General features: G+C 42.5%; 1 protein-coding gene across 4 annotated transcripts in view; it reads right to left on the bottom strand.

Annotated features, from left to right (window-relative positions):
• LOC142575120 (uncharacterized) overlaps nt 1–19,450 on the bottom strand; it is a 132,006-nt gene that overhangs the window by 2,356 nt on the left and 110,200 nt on the right. The window contains exon 11 of one of the 4 annotated variants that reach the window (XM_075684128.1): nt 5,448–9,622. The exons of 1 other annotated variant lie outside the window; for it this stretch is intronic. The gene's annotated coding sequence lies outside the window, so the exon portion shown is untranslated. Of the gene's footprint in view, nt 1–5,447; nt 9,623–17,105; nt 19,152–19,450 lie in introns of those variants that run through there. 2 more of the 4 variants (XM_075684126.1, XM_075684129.1) reach the window with 2 other exon arrangements.

Raw genomic sequence — 19,450 nt, 5'->3', positions numbered from 1 at the left:
CTTTTCTAAGTGTATGTAGGATGACCTGGAATGGTGCTCACTTATATGGGGTTCAATTTTATGTAGTGTCATACTACTGTTACACCACTACTGCCACATCAGTGTACTATATGTGCCTGATGTTTGCTTGCATCTTCATGATTAGCAACCTTCTCTGTGTGTGTTTGGCCGTTGCATATAGTCTCCTGGCCTAATTGTTTGCCCCCATATTGCACGGTATGGGCCTGTTGTGTTTCAAGTCCAGGTGCTCCCGAGGTTGTTTCTGAAGGGAGAGGTAGTTGTCTTTGCATCTCATATGCTATCAGACATAGTAACTTGGGACCAGCTTCTGAGCTCCTGAGGTAAAGAATTTGTGCTGCAGGCTGAAACTCTGCTCTGTCTAGGTGCTTGTTCGTTTGCTTTTTCTCATAGAGGTCTTCAAGCATGGTAAACTTGGAAATACCTGCTGTTACCCGATGCCTGTATTCGATGAGTTGTCTTTTTTGTGCGCTGCTGGTAATTCATACTGTACAATACCTTGGACACAAGCGCAGCATCTGCAATTTTCTGTAGTATCCACTCGTCCACCTCCCATGATTTCAAGATTATTCTTTTCATTAGGTGTAGAATTTGCGTACAGGCATGGTATAATTGTTTCACCCATGCGCTGGCTTTGCCATCATGGTCTTATACTAGCTGAGGATTTGTGGAAGTTGACTTGCAGGCATGTTTGTCCAACTATGTGGAGCGCAATGTGCAATCTGGGGTAGATCTTGATTCTAGCTTTTTTTCCGACGTCGATGTAAGCTGGCTTATCAGAAAGCGAGAGGCCAGACTGGCCAAGAAAGTCTGCAGTGTTGTCGAGAGCTTGTTGCGTCATTCTTGATTTCTGTATAAGATAGCCTTCCCATAGACTGCAGTATACCATACGCTGTAGTACTTCTTGTAGTATGCCTGTGTTGTTGGTGTGGGTGGGCCAAATGTACCAATTCTCACCTGGAATTTTCTGTCTTTCAACATGTTACTGTTGAACTTAAGTGCTCTACCAGAAATTTTTTTGCTCATCGTTCCTCTTATTAGAGTAGCATGAGATACTGCTGTTAAAAGCCTCTTCACTCTTTTCATTCTTTCATAAGTGGTATTACACAATGCCCTGCATTAAAGTTTCTGCTACTTATGGCCCACTCATATCTGCCAGAAGGGACAACTTTTGAAAAAGGTTCTTTTTGTGCTGCGTGTGCGACATAGTATGAGCATTCGTGTCTTGACATTTATACATCTGTAGAACCAGCTTCCTGACAGAGTACTTGCTATACCTGATTATGCTTATTTGTGAAGTGCTGTTGAACAATGCATATTGATGCAATGAATGTTTACACACTCGAATTATCATGAAAGATGGTTGTTTTACAATTGTGCCCTTTGCTTTCGATTGGTGTTAGATTTTGCATGAGCACGCCCCCCTATGCAATAGTATTTGGAAGTTTAAGGGTTCAATAAAAGAAGATGAGCTAAATCTAAGTGCAAGAGCTTTTCTTTACCTATGACTCCCATCGAAATGCGACTTCCATGGCTGGCAATTCAACCCCTCGCCTTGTGTTAGCAGCAGAATGCTATAGCCACAGTGGCAGGTGAATAAATTGAAGAACGATATTTTTGTCTATAGATTTTTTTTCTTGTCTGTATGTAAGTAAAATTTGGAATAAGTTGGTCATTACAAAAAAGCATCTTGTGGTCCTTTATTGAATAAACCACATATTATGTATAGTTGAAATACAGAAATTTGTTCTAAAATCCCCGGGTGATATTTTCTTGCAAGTAGCATGGTATTTCACTACTTATAAAGATAGTAATCACAGCGGATATTGTCATATGGGTTTACACTCTAATATATGTGATCACACACTTATTAGAACCTTATTACTAGAAACATGTACGGCACGAATGTTTCTGCACACTTGATCAGCTGTGAACGTGCAAGAACTGCTTGTACTTAAAAGATTCAAAGTTTCACGGGAAGGGATGCAACTGGCTGACTTCACTGCACAGTTTTGATTTACTTTTCTTTAACGTGTCGTTTCTACTGTTTTACACCCACAAGAACAGGCTGTTTGCCTGCTTTTCGCATTGTTGCACGAGTTTTACATGACGGTGCAAGAGGGTGCGTTGTCACTGTGCCACTATAGCAAGCGAATAATTTACTTAATTTACTAGCTGTAGAGTTAATTACCTTTCAAAGCAAATGTTAATACAGGTGCAGTAAGGATACAAAGTCCGCAACATATTCAATGTTTATTGGTTTCTGTGCAAGAAAAGAAAATTCCCCAGAGAAGAGGTGCAACTTAACGTGCATGTAATATTCGAAAACAAATTAACATGCCGTTTATTGATGCCACGGATTTAATGCTATCATAGAAAATTCATTGCAATCACCTACACTTTTGCTCTGTAAAATTTAATAAGTGAGGTAGATAACCTTTCAGGATGCATCAGGAAATTCATGCTTGGAAACCGACAAGAAAATGCAACGGTACCGCGTTCAGCACAATGTTGAAACTTCGGGTACTTTGTGGTCTTGTCATTTGCCCTTGCTGAGGTCGAAATTGTTTAAGCTGCTTCGTATGTGCGATTTTTATACACTATTCAACAAAAGAAGATTGTGAAGATCCCGAAAGGCCATGTCGTCTCGTGGCAACTAGCAAAGGTGTACGAAGCAAAAGTGAACATGCACTTCATTTGCCGCGTGGCGTGTCACCGCACGCGTAGAAATGAGAGAATGGAATCTGCGGTACAAGTTTTTTATTCTCCCTTCGCGTACGTACTGAATTCGGTAATTCACATCTCTGCGCATTGCACTTGTTGAGGGAGACGCCATTTCCCAAAACAAACCAGCGAAATAGTTCTCAGCACAATTTCAACGGAAAACCGCAGTGATCGCTGCGACGGTGCAACTGTGTGACCAACCGGTTGGTAGCAGCCGACAATCGGGGGTCAGCACTGCGACTGCTATTTTCGTTGAAAACGACGGAAATTGCACTTCCGGTGCGACGAAAACCGCATCATCTGGAACAGGCTTCACGCCCGTGCCTCGTGCGTGACAAAAGAGGGCGTGCTTCCGCCCCACCTTCCTCGCTCGCACATGCAAGGCAGAGCCGTGTTCGCCAGCTCACCCTCGCACACTTTCAACCACACATAGAGCATACCGTGCGTGGCAACAGTTTTATAGCCCTTGGACTTTATACGGAACGTCACGGCGACGCTGACGGCAGAAATGCACCTGGAGTGTCCTGCTGTCGCAATTAAAACAAACGTAGATACATAGCCCCCGTCAAGTGTGTGATGTACCCCACGAATGCCTATGCATTAGAAGTATTTCTGACACCAGGAATCTAACCCACAGGCTTCCCGGGTGAGAGCCAGGTATCCTAGCCACTAGACTTCCACATGCCACATCTACAGTGACCCATGTCAGAGCAGCTCGTATGTACACATTGCCACATACTCGGTGAACCAAGTTGGTGCAATGGTTGGTTTTGAACCATGTTCCTTTGGCACAGCAGCCTGATGCACAACCCATTCGACCATGGACTACTCAGTTAGCCGGGTAGACAGGAAAACAGTTAGATACAAAAAAGATACCATAATAAAAACATGCAAACCTAAATACATAGATCCCGGAAAGTGCGTGGAGTACCCTAAGAATGCTAACACATTAAAATTGTGGCCGAACCCATCTCATGATGAATGCTGATATTAACACGATTAGCAATGAAGAAAAGTAGTGATGCACTATATATCCACAACACATCACGTACGAGACCTGTATGCATGCAGTGCTACCCACTGGACACGCTGGGTCATTCAGTGGTGCCGCCACATGGGGCACTTGTGTTAATATACATCCAAGGAAGTTGCCTGAATATATATGATGCGGGTTTGATTTCACCCAAGCACTGGAGAAATCTTAAAGAACTTTTTTGGCCATTGAAGAACAGCATGTACTAAGAGCACATACCAAGCGACCCAAGTTGGCGTAAAGGAGGTTCACTAAAGAGCGACACAAACAGTGGCACGCACCTAGTACCAGTAATGCATGTTGGCGTGAAATGGGCTATGAGCGGCACATACCCAATGACCCAAGATGGTCCAGCGGCTGGTTTCAAACCCAGTTACCTCAGCACAGCAGTCCAATGTTCTACCTATTAGACCAAGAACTTCCCAGTGACTCAAGTGAGAGGGGAAACGGTTGGTCGGGCATAGATAGATAGATAGACGGACGGACGGACGGACGGACGGACGGACGGACGGACGGACGGACGGATGGATGGATAGATAGATAGATAGATAGATAGATAGATAGATAGATACAGACCAACAGCCCTCAAAAAGTAGGTGTAGTATCTTAAAAATGCTAATCACATTCATAAATGTGTGTGTGTGTGTGTGTGTGTGTGTGTTTGTCAAACAATGTGTGTGTATGTGTGAATGCTCTCGCATTAACTTAGACAGTTATTGGGAAATAAGTACTGCCATAATTTTTCCAGTGAAGTTTCCAGTGAAAGTTTTCTACATTGAATTTTGAGCTATCACGTTTCTCTGTTGGTGGATCTGGTTGCGCGTGAACTATCCTTTTAAAGTGAACAGCTTTCTTTGGCTCTTTCGGATATTTTCATGGTCGCTGGTTGGTGCGATGGTGGTAGGATCTGGAGGAGGGAAGGCGAGGAAATGTGCCAAGGAAAACGGCACATGCTCTCCGGCAACCGAGTTACAAAGGTACCGTTGTGCCTGAGCTTGCTCACTCATTCATTGCGAGAAGGCGAGACAAAGGCCTCATGCTCTCAGACAAGTGATGGCGGGGAGGAATCAGAAGCACATCTCGCTAGCCACACGGTTGTGGCCAGCTCATCGTGGACAACGCGATAGATGAGGAAAGCTGGCTATGGTATAAAAGATAAAACTGCTACACAACTACACTTTCAAAAACATTAAATGACTGACTACAAGCAAAAATCCCAATTGTCATATAGGCTTCCACCGCAAAGCCAAAAAATATGGTTGCGATACCCACTTTGTAAACTTTCGTTGTTGTTCCACTTCTGACATTTTGTGATACTTTGTTTAGTGGACAGATAAGAGCAGCAAGACTTCACAGTTGGTTGTTGCGAAATATTTGGTTAGTTTCAAGTATTCAAAAATACCAAACAGTTATTTTTCAAATATGAATACATATAGTTAATGAGTAAAGTTCATTTAGTATCTAAAACTCTGAATATTCACCCACCCCTAAGTTAATGGTTATTTTTTTAATACAAGCATAAACAGTTAATGAGTAATATTTCATTCATATTCAAAACTAAGCTAATGTGTAATATTCAATTTGTATTCAAAACTTTGAATATTCGCCCAACCCTATAAACTCATAACTTGTGTAAAAACATGTGCACAACTTACCGAGATAGACAAGAGAATGGAGTTGAAATTGTTCGATTTAATGTCTTATGCACACCAACATCAATAAGATACACTGGTTTTCTACATCTAGCATACATGTAGTACACATTCAGATGTACACATTCTTTGAAACTTAAAGGCATATGAAAAATAGACATATATCATAGAAGAATGTCACTCTATTTGGCACAGTGCAAATACATGTTGATTGTGCTTGAAGAGTCAGAGACACATGAACTGATCGGTGCAGTAAACATGACAACATATCAGAACTCAGGTTCATGACATTTCTGTTTCTCTAATAAGCCATACAACAAAACGCCTTTTCAGAAAAGCAAAGGCAACTTTAGTTTTTGTGCAGAAGAGAGAAATGCAATTAGCACTGGCTGACATCAGTATGTAGCGGCACCAAGTGTGTATGGTGTAGCATATGTAAACCAGTGTACAGATGCACTGCTTTAGCTTTCAAACACTGAAGTAATGGCACAAACAGCAGCATTGGGAATGTGTTGGCATCTGTGCACTGTTCCCAAGTTTGTGGCTCCAAGCACATTTACAATGCTAAGTATGATGCATATTTGTGAAAATTTGCCTGTCAGGTAATAAAACGTCTTTAATAACTGGAACTGGTGGTAATAAATGTGAGTGAATCTGGGCCCACACAGCTTCAGGCAAAATCAAGTTGGAAGTGATGCTCATAAATTTACACCTTTGCATTTTTTAATATCACGTGAGCATCGGCCACACAGCGTTTCAGCTGTCTTGTAGCGGCGGGACCAGCTACAGTATACTCGGGTGCATGAAACATTTACAGTTTGAATGTATTCTGCAGCACTGTTTGCTTCAGGAGTGCCCCTCGCTGCTACAAGGCTGCTGGCACACCGTGCAGTCAGAGCTCACGCCATATTAAAACATTGCAAGGGTGCACACCTCAGGGTCTGTGCTTTGACTAGCACTTGTGCAGCAGCTGAACATATTTGTGTGTGTTGCTATTGTGCAATGGAGTAAACCTCATGCTACCAAAGCTGCACATCTGCACACACATAAGAAGAGTAAAAAATTGCTTTATAAAAGCCTAGCCCACGCCTTCTGCTGCATTTTCTACTAAGCTCAAGAACCTGGTTTGCTAGCAAGACCATATTTAAAATCAGTTGTAGACGATTTCTGCATTTGTGCTAACCTGTAACAACAGATCAAAAGTTAAGAAACCTAGCATTGCTGGCTCTTTCATGCTGGCTGGCACACTCACTTGTATCAGGTATCATGTCTATCACATGATATATGACAACATTATACAGCCATGCAGCATGAAGTGACCCGTGATGTACTCCCAAAAGATAGACCAGGAAGCAAAACTCACTGTTCAACAGGTAGTAATCGTTACCATTATGCCACTTTGCAGTAACGAAATCGGCGGGAAACGCGAAAAAATTTGCTTTCATGAGAATTTCGTTGTTGCGAAAAGAAACAACACAGATAGGTAATGCATCGCAGAACGAAACTTTACTGTCAAAATTCCATTAGCCTACTCTGCAAGCTTTGCTCGAGGATATAGAACCACATTTCCGACACTACAAAGTGTGCCGCATGTGTCGATGAGAAGTGGCAGCACTGCCGTAGCACAGTATTCTGGGTCTATTGCTTTCGGAGATGCGATCACATTTGCGAGATTTTGCGTAACTCGGCACCGAACGCAGAGCAACGGTGCATGCAGCAGCATTTCTCCAGCGCATGCTGTTGAGCGTAGGCGCCAACGTGTCCGGTGCCGAGCACAAAAGTGATCGTATTTGTGTACCCGAAGGCAAACAATCGAGATAACAGCCTTTTTGAGCAAATCTACGGCTGGCGCCGAATCCGCACGCAATGCGTGTCGGGTGGCACCAAAACCAGCGTTCTTGAAGCAAGGGATGCGTATTCCCGGATGATCGCTCAATCATGGCCTGATGCGTGACACTCCATATGCTGCGACCGCCATCTCAAGCGCCATAAAGAATTCCATGTCGGTGGGACGTGGTTTCCTTGTTTTTGCTGCATTTTTCTCATCGAGGCACACATTACGCAGTGCACTGCGCGATCAGCGATTGTTCTTCGAAACGCGCATTCAGTTTGCGTTCAGTTTCGCCTCACACGAATGGCCCAGGCCTCGCCGAATTGTCAGCCGCAAGGAATGCAAACTGAAAGCATGTTTCGAACAGCATGCAAAAACCGTCGTCACATGTTGGTAGCAACATGCATGCCGCTTCAAATGGGCGATCAACAAACAAGATGGTGGTCATGACGTGTTTCCAGCACACTGACTGCTTCCAGCACTTGGTTTGGTTGTTTTTGTGAACAAAAATGGCAGCGCCCACACATGTGTAATGTGGTGGTATTTTACCCAATTTTAGTGCAAAACAATCGTATTTGAGCACATTTTGGAGACGGCTAGCCTTACGCGAGTAAGTAATATGCGGGGTTACGTTCCGGCAAATTTCGTTGATGCAGAATTGCAGTACAGCGACATTTCGTTGCGGAGAGGTACGAAATGCATTGAATCCTATGGGCGTTCACTGGGGATACGAAACTGTTTTGCTGTCGCAATAATTTCACTGTTGCAAGATTTTGTTAATGCGGGTTTCGACTGTATAGGGGTTCTACACACATTGACTACTGCGCAAGGGTGAACTGCCATTTGGTGACAAATCAACATAACCGGCACTAAGTGCTATTTGCCACTCCGTTTCAGCAAAGTGCTAAGAAAGTTGAAACACGAACAATTTTGAAACTACTTTAGTATGTTTCCAAGTTCACCTGTATCCAAGTTCACGGCCCCATTTGCAACAGCAGCATAATTCAGCCTCCAAATGTACACATGGAGCTAATCCATGCTTCAAAACTGGCTACAGAGTGATTATACACTGCACTTCCAAGTAATTACACGTTAATGATGTTGGTTGTCATTTGCTGCTGTTTGCATTCCAAATTTTTAGCACTGTACATCTCTCCTCATGTGGTAATGGTGATGCATTGTGACAACGACCATGTCTAACATAGGTTGTGTGCCTGTGTGTCAGTCTAGTTGCAAGAAAGTATCTGTTTTCTTTCTTTACCTACGCAGACCCACGAAAAAGTGGAAATGAGCCATTGTGTGGCGAGACTTTCAGCGTGGCTTTTAACTGGAACCAGATTTCTATATGAAAAAAACATTTTATGCTGAAGATGCCATTTGTGCGAGCGTGTGCACACTGAATGGAAATGTGTTGCTGGAGTGTGAGCCATCTAACCTCAAAGCAGGTGCTACTTTGATGATTTTTGAACGCCTGCTGGCTTGCTTAATTCTCAAAGCTAGAAGAACAGCCTCGTTCAGCGAAGCAGTATCATCCACAGACATGATAGGAGTTTGCACTTAACATCTGATAAGTCCTTTAGGATCGCAACCACCAAACAGACTTTCGTACGAGGGGATGCTTAGCTAGCACAAATCATAATTCCTACCCAAGGAGGCTTTAAAATAAACTCTGCTTTCAGTTTCAGAGTGCCTACCAGTGAAATTGGTTGTGGACTTCAAAGATTTTTTTCTCACTTCACACAAAATTTACTCCATTAATATCTCTATATCACAGACCTAAAGGTTGCTTATAATGAGTTATCTCACTTATTTTTTATCTGGAGGGCCTTAATGCTTAATAGAGGTATGAACATCGTTAAAAATTAATTTTGCCTAATGTGGAAGTAATTTCTTGAAAATATACTAAAGAAATATTGTGGCTGAAATATTAATAATTTCTGTGCAACAAATGTCTAAATACGCACAATTTTCTGGCTTTGTTAGACAGCCAATTAAATGGTGGATACTTTATAAATGTGTGCACCTAACATGAAACGATTATGCCAGTATAATATTCTAAAATAAGATCTGTCATTACACTTAGTTTCCCACTTGACTAAAGAAAATTTCCCTGCAACCAACTTTTGCTTCTTTGCGGAAACTTCAAAGAGCGCTTACATCCCCCTCACAAGTTTTTTTAACAAGAAATATGCGTCTGTGAAACAACAGTCACACAATCACCAACTAACCCAATTTTTCACAATATAATTGGTGATGGTTACTTTTGAGGACTGGGACGTTTCACGTGGAATAACCAAAGTCCCAAAACGATGCCTCAGAGATTTTTCAGTGCACCATGGTCACCACCTTATCTCACAGGTCATGCTGAGGAGCCACGTGGTCCAGGTCATGTAATGACAGCGTTTTATTCAATTTTGGTATCAAAAATGGCTACTTCTGAGAGCCTTGCATGACGTTTCTACTCGTATTTGAAATATCAAACATTGCACAGAGGCTTTTTTTACATATACAGTATATTAAACCAGGCTTTTTGCACGGCCAAAATTTCATTTAGTCTTTAAGAACTCTCCACAGTCAATTAAGTTGTTTTCTTTGCAGCACGGGCTACCTTGCGATCCATGCTGTGCCCAACAAATTGTTTAGAGATTGTTGAAAACATTTTCTGCCATTAATAAATGTGCATTTGTGTACACATTTCTGTTACCTTAGCATGAAAATTACAACAATGCCAAGTTGAGAACTTTGTCAGTGCTCATCACATCCTTTTCGTCTCTAAGTCTCTGTCCTTATTCATGCTATTTATCCCTTATTCATGCTATTTATCCCTCAACCTGAAAATCTTGTTTTTTGCAGTACAAGTATTTTTGTGCCCCTGCAACATTTTTGCCATTGAGATGTTACTGCAGCGGCATAGAACTGTTGCCTTCATGAACCATTTCACACAACAGAGCAAAGGGCAGCATCTCAAGGACAGTCACAGGTAACATAACTTGTGACATGAACCCACAATTACTTGTACAGGAAATCAACAATTAGCAACCATAAAGGTAATGTAAAAGAAATTGTTAACATATACAGTTGAGCCAGTTATGAAACAAATTCAGTTCAATTTACCAATGAGATAAACATGACAGGCACTCAACGCAGAAAAATATACCCTTTCTTCTGTGTTGTTTAGATAAGCATAAATACACGTGCTACCACCCAGATTGGCTTATTTGTACCCAAGAACAAAGATGAACATACAGCTTGTTGTGAAAGGAATATACTAAAAAATTCTCAAATAATGTAGCCCAAATAGTGTCAACACTGACATGCATGGAAAGGGACAAACACAATTTGGACTATAAATAACAGGAAATCTTACTCCAAGACTTGACAGCAATGCAATTTTTCCCACAAATGTAGCATGAACTTGTAAACAAGGCAAAGGAATCACAGAAAGTTGGAGGCCTGAACAGATGGTGAACAAGGGAAACGTAAGCCTGGAGCCAACGTTTTGACAAGGGGCCTTGGTTTGATCACAGAAACAGGAGACATGTTACGCAATGCCTAATAAAGTTCTCAGAATCACTCTAAATCTCTTTGACTGCTGTCATGAGCCAAGCTTGTGCCCAGGGGAGCTCGTGTCCTACAAGACTGAGAATGTCAACTGTCAACTGTCTCACTGCTGTCAAGATTTACTGCAGTTGCCGACCGCTCCAAAGCAGCATCACTTTCAAAGAGCTCTGGACTTGTTTGTGGGAACCTTTACTAGACATCCGAGTGCCAACTTAAATCCATCACTTTGCACTCAAAAGCCTATCTGTTTAGCTACATACTTAGTCAAAACTGCTTGAAGGGGTTATGATCATCGGACTATTCTCAGTTTATCATAGTTACTAGTCATAGAATACCAAATAGCCTGCTCTCAAGTCTTGTTTAGTTATCACTGTAACTGAAAATGGAAGGGCCAGTATGGTTGTACCCTTAGAAAAACTGGTCTCTGAGCACACCATTCTAACCTGAAATTTCAATTTAAGATTGCTGCATCTAATCACCTCCCACCGACAGTTACAGCCATTCTGGCATCGCTTGTGCGACTTTTTAAGAAGTGTGAGGCCACTGCCACGTCGCCTGCTCTGAAACATTGCGAAACTACGAGTGTGCTATCCCACCAGGGCAGCCCACTGCTGTGCGACTTCTCCAGCAGAAACCAAACTTGGCTAGAAGGTACAGGCTGGGTTTTCTGTCACAAATGTTTAGAGCAAAACACTAACGCATTTGAGAACTGCCAGTCCTTATGACCCACATTCAGGACACACATGAAAAAAAGATGTAGTGTGTTGCAAACAATTGAGACTTATGTGTTCGAAGTTGCTCAAACACCTTATGCTGGCACGTCTGCCCCAAATATAGTAATTAAAGTTAATCATTGCAATTGAGCTAATTAGAAGGAGCAAAAAATATAAGATGCCTCTTGAGGTAGCTGCTAACATGCATACTGGCCTCATCAGCACAGAAAGCTCCCGTCTCTTAAAAAAAACTTGGTGCGTGATAGCTGGGACACCCTGTATATATATCAAATTGAGTTTTGTGGATTTTAACTGTGACAGCTTCTGCACTAAGGTACCCTGATTTATTAATACAAATAATTTATATGCATCCGACAGCCAGAATGCCTTTTATCGATACAGTCGAATCACATTATAACAAAGTCGCTTCCAGCACCAAACTACTTTCATTATATGTGATGCTCGTCACATGTTGATATCGATGAGATAAATTTTAGTATACTTCTGTGTTTGGTATACTTTAGTGTTCATTATATCTATGGGCGACTGTAAAGCAAATGAACTCTTTCAGGACTAAGCAGCCAATGCACTCACTACCAGTGCTTGCAATGTTTAGGATAATACAACGAACTCTCGATCATTCGAAATTTTTTAAACTCTAATTGACAGATAAGTTGAACTGCTCTGTCGGTCGCAGCAAAGTCCTATGTATTTGAATAGAGAAAAACTCCCATGAACCCAAACTCCAAAAATCGCACAATGGTTATTTTGAACAAATTTCTCACTCCTATGGGACGCTTTTTTGGACAAGCCTGATTGAAAGGTGAAAGGTCAATGCATCGCTAGCTACTGTAATGTTGTGTACTGCAAGAATGACGAGGAGGAAAGACGCGGGGGATGCCAAACTGGTCCAAGCAGAGCAGCATGTGCGCTCCTTTCCCGTGTGTCTCAAGAGGAACACGCCACCTCCAACAATGGGCATGCGGTGCACATCAAGCCACCATCCTTCTCAGCTCACCCTTGCACGTTCTTCCTCGCACCCACAGCCAATGGCACGCGGTCTTATCGTGCTTGGACTTTATATGGAACCTAGGCTTCTTCCGGCAGATGCCAACACCCACTAGTGGAGGAAAGATAAGGCTGCCAATACAAGCCCAGTTACGGTGGTTTTGGATTAGTGCGCTGTACCACGCAATTGACTGGGAGCTGTATTTAAAGGGGCTCTCTTTAGTTCAAACTCCGCTTTATTAGAATAAATTTTCGGTCCCCATAGAATTCCACTGTATAGGTTCTACTGATTTTACTGTATAAGATTCTACTGTACAAGTAAATAAGGCTTATTTTCCATAGCTACCAAGTGATGCAAACACACACACGCAAAAAAAAAAACAGTATACATGAAGCAGAAGAATCAATGCACGAAGTCCATTGTTTTGTGAGGCCGGCTAATCTTGAAATACAATGTTATGTCAAAATGTAGCCCTCTTAAACCTATAAAACTGGGACGAATACATTGTTGCGCTAACAGGAAATAAAGACTTGGAAAGAAAAGTAGGAAATGACAGGTCGAGTGTCGACTTTGATTGTTTTATTCTTACAGCACAGCTGGCAGAAACAATAAATGCGCATGCCTATAGCAATTACAGTGATGTTTCTTAACAGGTGCATCTTGTTGTCAAACAGAAAAACAGATGTATCACTAACGCAACTCATGCCTCTCTTTTTCATGTGATATGCCTACAAAAGTTCTCTTGCTAACGTATCATCACTCCTGCCAATTATCTTAACCTCATGCAGTAGCGGCCGACATCTGTCGGCCAAGCAAACCACGCAATGCACAGGTAAGTGCGCATTCCCTTTGGTCATTGCAGACAATTCATGCTCCCATGCACGGTCATTGACACATGTCCCCGTCTGGCCCCCGTAGGTCTTCCCACATTTCAGCGGTATCTCGCATATATCACCCGTCACACATTTCATGTACGGTCTGGTGTGGATTTTCTGGCATCCTGACTTTTTGTCAATGCGGCTTATGCACGGACACAATCAAGCCAACTTGCATGGTGCCGAGAAAACAACAGGCACACCAAACCTATTTTCCTGTTAGTGCAACAATGTATTCACCAGATCTCAACCAACTTGCCCAGCAACAAGTTCTAGTTAACTATAAAACTGCCATTTTCTTTAAAATAAGCATGACACAACAAGGAAAAGGCTGCTCCATGGTTACCATAGAGTGCCAAGCTGTCTGCAGCTATCTCTGTGGGAGGTCTGTCTTATGCCCCGATTGTTGCGAGTCATGACCCACAAGCAATGGACCAGGACCATGCATTATGCACCACAGGTGCAGTATGCCCCGTTGAGAAGTGGTGAATGAGCCGCATCAGCTCTTGGTAGCTGGAGGTGTTTTATGCCAAATGCTCATTTGCTGCTGCACCTGACATCACCCACTGATTCAAAGCAGGGAAAATGCTAAAAAGCTTAATGTAAACAACAAGCAGAATCTCTTAAATAATGCAGATGTAGAAATCGCCCTATAATACACCTCCGACTTCATAACTGGCATGCAAGCAGTGATAAGAAATCTCACCATGCTCTGGTGCCAAGTCTCATCACTAGCCTTCTATGATAATCATCAGCACCACCCTCTTTTAATGGTGACAAGAGCACAGACGCTAGGTGGACTGACATAGTTGCATGTCACCGATTACTGCGAAAGAATTACAATCTCAGAGTTGAAATATCGATGTGCATTCATCAGTATCAAACAAATGCAACCCTAAAAATGTTCCATGTCAAGTATACAGTTTGATTAATGCTCAACAGTTGGTACAAATAGCCAGAAGCCACCTTACTCTCAGAGTGAGCGAAAACAAATGATGTTCAATAAGAATTCTCTAGTGACAATTATGTTCACACTTAACCCCTATGGTAGCTTGCTCAATACAAAACTAACAGCACTTTCTCTTTTGTTCGCCGATACATTTTGTTTTACCCACCGTAGTTGCTTAGTGGCTATGGTGTTGGGCTGCCGAGCACGAGGCCGCGGGATTGAATCCCGGCCACGGTGGCCACATTTCGATGGAGGTGAAATGTGAAAACACCCTTGTACGGTATATTTAGATGCATGTTAAAGAACCCCGGGTGGTCCAAATTTCTGGAGTCTCCCACTACGGCGTGCTTCATAATCAGATCGTGGTTTTGGCACGTAAAACCCCACAATTGAATTAAATTACACTCTCGCCACCCATGCATTGAGCACAGCACAGTAGTGTCTAATCACAGCAAAAAGGCAAAGAAATATCAAAGGAATTAAAGAAGCAGAGGACAACATCATTGCACAATACGGTAACCTAGTCATTTGTAGATAATCAATTTGGTGGTTGCAAGTACGGTGGTAAAATCAGTATTCGTGATGTGTACTAGCTTTATACTTTGCTCATTGTGTTTTCAGGTCATAAGCAACTATAACACAAATAAAATTATTTCAGCTAGAACAGTAACTAGCAATAATGAAAGTAATTCATCAAACAACAGTAACCTTATTGTAAGAAATGCATGCAAGTAGACGCACAAATGATATATTTCAGCATGATTAATCCCATCTTTCAATGCACTTATCATGCTAGTGTACTAACGGTCATATCCTATTGTCAAAAAACAATCTTGCTTTTCATCAGGTATACACGACCTCTTTGATATTCCCGATTCCATGCTGTGGGAACAAAAGTTACAGGGTGCAAGATTAAGAATGGAAGGGGGATGCTGTAAGAATTGGAATCATCTCTTACAAAATCCATTAGGTTTGACACTCTGCCTCTGTCTGACAACTACTCACTGCTCCTAAATTCTGCATAGAGTCGATAAGCCCAACATCAGCCATGTCTGAACAAGTTGGTGCACGACTGCTGTAGCGTACAGCCTTAATTTACAGACAGGACAGAAGAAGCAACATGACACAGCCACGTGTTGTCTTGTCTCTTCCCTTCCTGGATGTAAATTTTGGCCGTATGCTACATAAAGTTGATAAGCTGCCCTTCTGAACATGTGTGTTGCCATCTATTGCAAAGTCTTAGCATGTTTACCCTTTTGAGGGTCAATGACGTAAATATACAGCGCAGCGAACAAGTCCAAAAATGGTCAATGGTGTATATTTATGGTGCCATCTATGCACTTAAAAAGCGCGCCAATTTCCTAACTTTTTTTTTTCTGTCATGTGCTGCCACTATGTGGGAATACAGGGAATTTTTTTCATGCGCCTCCCTCTCTCGGTTTTCGTTGCATGGTTTGTTTTAGAGCTAGTTTGCTCCTGCACGTCTATATCCTACTGCTTGCGCATTGGCGCACGGGCGGGCGGATGGCAGTTTGGGTTTCGTTCCACGGGCGGTTTCAGCTTCTTGCGCTTGCAAAACTGATGGCTATCTCGTTGCTAATTGCTCATAGGACGACTGCTTGTTTCTCGCTCGTTTAGTGCTCACAGGGGTGCGCATAGGAAGGATACTGCCGTGCATATGTTTCTGTTCCATTTTTTTTTTTTTTTGACAGTCGCGAAAACTAATTGTCTCTGGTTGGCAATAAGATGAAGATTAGTGGAAGTTTGTCACATATTTTGCTTTTTTGATGGGCACACAACCACACAGCTTTCTTGAGTGCGTGCATCTACGCAGTTCGATTACACTATGGATGTACATATTAGTGTAAGAGCAGGAACATTTGATTGAGTGTTGTGAAATATATTCTCGTGTGCGCACTTTCAAAGCCTTGAAACGTGTATAACAATGCATGAAATTTTTCATTCTTATAAGTTTATTTCCTTTTTTATTGTTGTTATTTACGAATGAAGAGTACACATATACCAACACAAAATATTTTTTTTTTCACTTTATGGTCACCCTAGAAAAATTATGGTAAATTTTTAAAGAAATAAGTCCTTGAGAAGAATTGGAATCTGCAATAAAAAGAATCGACCCTGGGCGGTCGCATACGGTGAAAAAAATCTGTCCTCAAAGGGTTAAGAAGGATGCGTTTTACATGTCTGCAAGTTTGACATGACTACAGTGGAACCTTGATTATACATCCCCAGTCATGAAATGACCCACATGTTATGATAAATTGGTTTGGTCCCAGCAAAACCTGCACAGAAATAATATATTAAAATCCCCTATTATATGATGCAATTTTACGCCGACCCCGCCTCGTATGACGCCTCTCTGGTACCATCCAAGAAAAAGAAAGAGAAGCCCTAAGCAGATGCAGGCTGGCACATGAGCACACTGCAGCCAGGTGATAACGGGTGTGCCATGTAACCATGCCGTCCTCCTCTTGCCCTCCGCCACGCTGTCACCACTGCCATTCCTCCACCTCTGCAATACTACTATTCTGCTGTACTCAATGCATAGGTGGTGAGAGTGCAGTTAGTTTTTTATTGAGCAAGCTGCCATAGAGGTCAAGTGTGGACTTAATTGTCACTGGATAATTATTGTTAATAGTTTTTAGCACAAAAAAAAAAACACATGACATGAGAGAAGGCACACAGGACACAGTGCTACTAACAATTGATGCTTTATTGTACTTGGTCACAGTATATATAGCACCATACAATAAAAGACGGAAAGAGAGCATAACATCACCACAGCGTCACAGATATACATAAACAGAAACAATGATTGCATGAGCTGCCCATCTGTCACATTGTCAGAGAAGGAGATACTGTTCTTGTCACAGTAGCGGTGGCTTGTCATGCTGTCAGGCAATATGTGATGCTTCTGTCTTTTATTGTATGGTGCTATATATACTGTGACCAAGTACAATAAAGCATCAGTCGTTAGTAGCACTGCATCCTGTGTGCCTTCTCTCGTGCCATGCATTTCTTTGCACTAAAAACGATTAACATGCAATATCAAGTAACCCACCAGTCTGTGTTGTAGAGAGTTCTTATTCAACATTATTTATTTTCACTCACTCCGAGAGTAAGGAGGCTTCTGGCTATTTGTAGCAGCTTGTGAGCATCCTCTTAAAAGCCAGCTGGCAACCCTCAACCACGCCCGGTGAGCCACAGAAGCCAGTGGGGCCCTGGAATAGAGGCCCTACCCACATATGCACCACTCAGATTTATGATTCAATAAAGTTGTTCTCTCTCCACCACCGTTTCTACCAGGAAGGTTGTGGACTGCTACTGCTGTTTATGTGTGCAACGTTTTCGGTTCCAAGACGTGCTTTCCTTTTTAGTCTGCGAGGAAGTTCCCGAATTCTTGGATGCAAGTGGCACAGCTCACAATGTTGCGGATCCAAAAACTGCTGACGCTCGGAGAGAAGCTTTAAATAAGCAGAGGCCGAGAAGCAGAATGGGACAACAAAGGCCAGCATTGCCCACGAACTCAATATTCCTTATTGTCACTGAAAACAATTCTAGCCGAGAAGGACAGTGATCTACTGAATGCAAGCAAGTTCGGCCTGAAAAGAAAGGCTGCGAAAGATGCCACCATGGAGAACGCCCCTATGGAGTGGTTGCACCAGGCATGCAGCTCAGAGATTGCCGTGAACGGTGTAATTTTGAAAGAGAAGGCAGAGATGGTTGCACTGCGCTGCAACATTGATAATTTTAAATCTTCTAACTGCTGGAGTTGTACCATCTATGAGCAGCACAACTCCAAAGACAATGGACTTGTGTATAGCCGCTGCTGTGGAGAAAGCGAGTCCGTCAGTCCCTCCACTGTTGCAGAGTGGACTGCATCACTGCCAGAAAAGATACGGCAATACAAGCCATCTGAAGTATTCAACATGGACAAAACTGGGGTTTTATGCAACCTGAACAAAGTTCGGCATTTAAGGGGAGAGATTTGCCACGGCAATAAGCGGAGCAAAGATCTCACCATACTGTTTTGTACCAATAAAGACAGCTCCGAAATACTTCCTGCCTTCATGATTGGCAAGATTAAGAAGCCGCGATGCTTAAAGAATTTGAAAAGGCTGCCATGCCCACACAAATTTAACAGGAAGGCACGGATGACGGCTACTATTTTTTCTGCATATCTACAGCAGCTAGATTTGAGAATGGGTACTAGCAACAGAAGGATCCTTCTTATCCTGGACAATGCGCCATGCCATCCATCGTACATGTCGCACTTGAGGAATGTCATGAGAGGCCCAACAAACAAAGACACCAAGGAAAACATAGAGCAACTTGAGGAATGTGCAACTTGTATTCCTGCCTCCAAATTGCACCAGCCAGCTGCAGCCACTTGATGCTGCCATTATCAAGTGCGTGAAACAAAAGTAATGCAACTTTTTGGTGCAGCGTCGGCTGGCAGGCATGGAACGCAATCAGGCAGAGAGGAAGCTTTCTGTACTTGATGTGATGCATTACATTGCTACTGCATGGGACGGGGTCTCCTCAGACATGATTACAAACTTCTTCAGGCACTGCGGCTTCAAGAGAAGTGATGATAGCTCTTCTACTAGTGAAGCTGCTGTCTCTGACGACGACAAACCAGAGTTTGGCAGTCTGCAGCAGCCAGGAACTTTCGCGGACTATGTTCGTGATGACAACGCTTTTGCAGTGTGCAGTGCAGTGTCGCTGAATGACATCACCGAAGCTGTGCGTCCTGATGCTGCAGGCACTTGTGACAAGGAGGAGAAGAACAATGATGCAGAGGCTAGCATGTCCGTTCTGACTAACGCAGACGTGTTATACAGCATCAACACCATTTGGCGGTTTGTTTGCACACGCGACAATGTCGGCTATGTACTGCCAGATGTCGCATCTCCCGAGTGGAAGCTGATGTCTCGTGGCTAAGCGAACATCCAGAAAAAGATCACTGATTTTCTTTTAAAGGTGACAATAAAGATTCTCTCACATCTCCTTGAATTAAATGCTTGGTAATTTTTATTTTATAATTTAATCTACCATAAAAACCGG

This window comes from Dermacentor variabilis, chromosome 3, assembly GCF_050947875.1.
Source record: "Dermacentor variabilis isolate Ectoservices chromosome 3, ASM5094787v1, whole genome shotgun sequence".
NCBI classification, from domain to species: domain Eukaryota; kingdom Metazoa; phylum Arthropoda; class Arachnida; order Ixodida; family Ixodidae; genus Dermacentor; species Dermacentor variabilis.
Note: the sequence above shows the minus strand (reverse complement) of the source record. Positions and strands in the feature narration are given on the sequence as shown.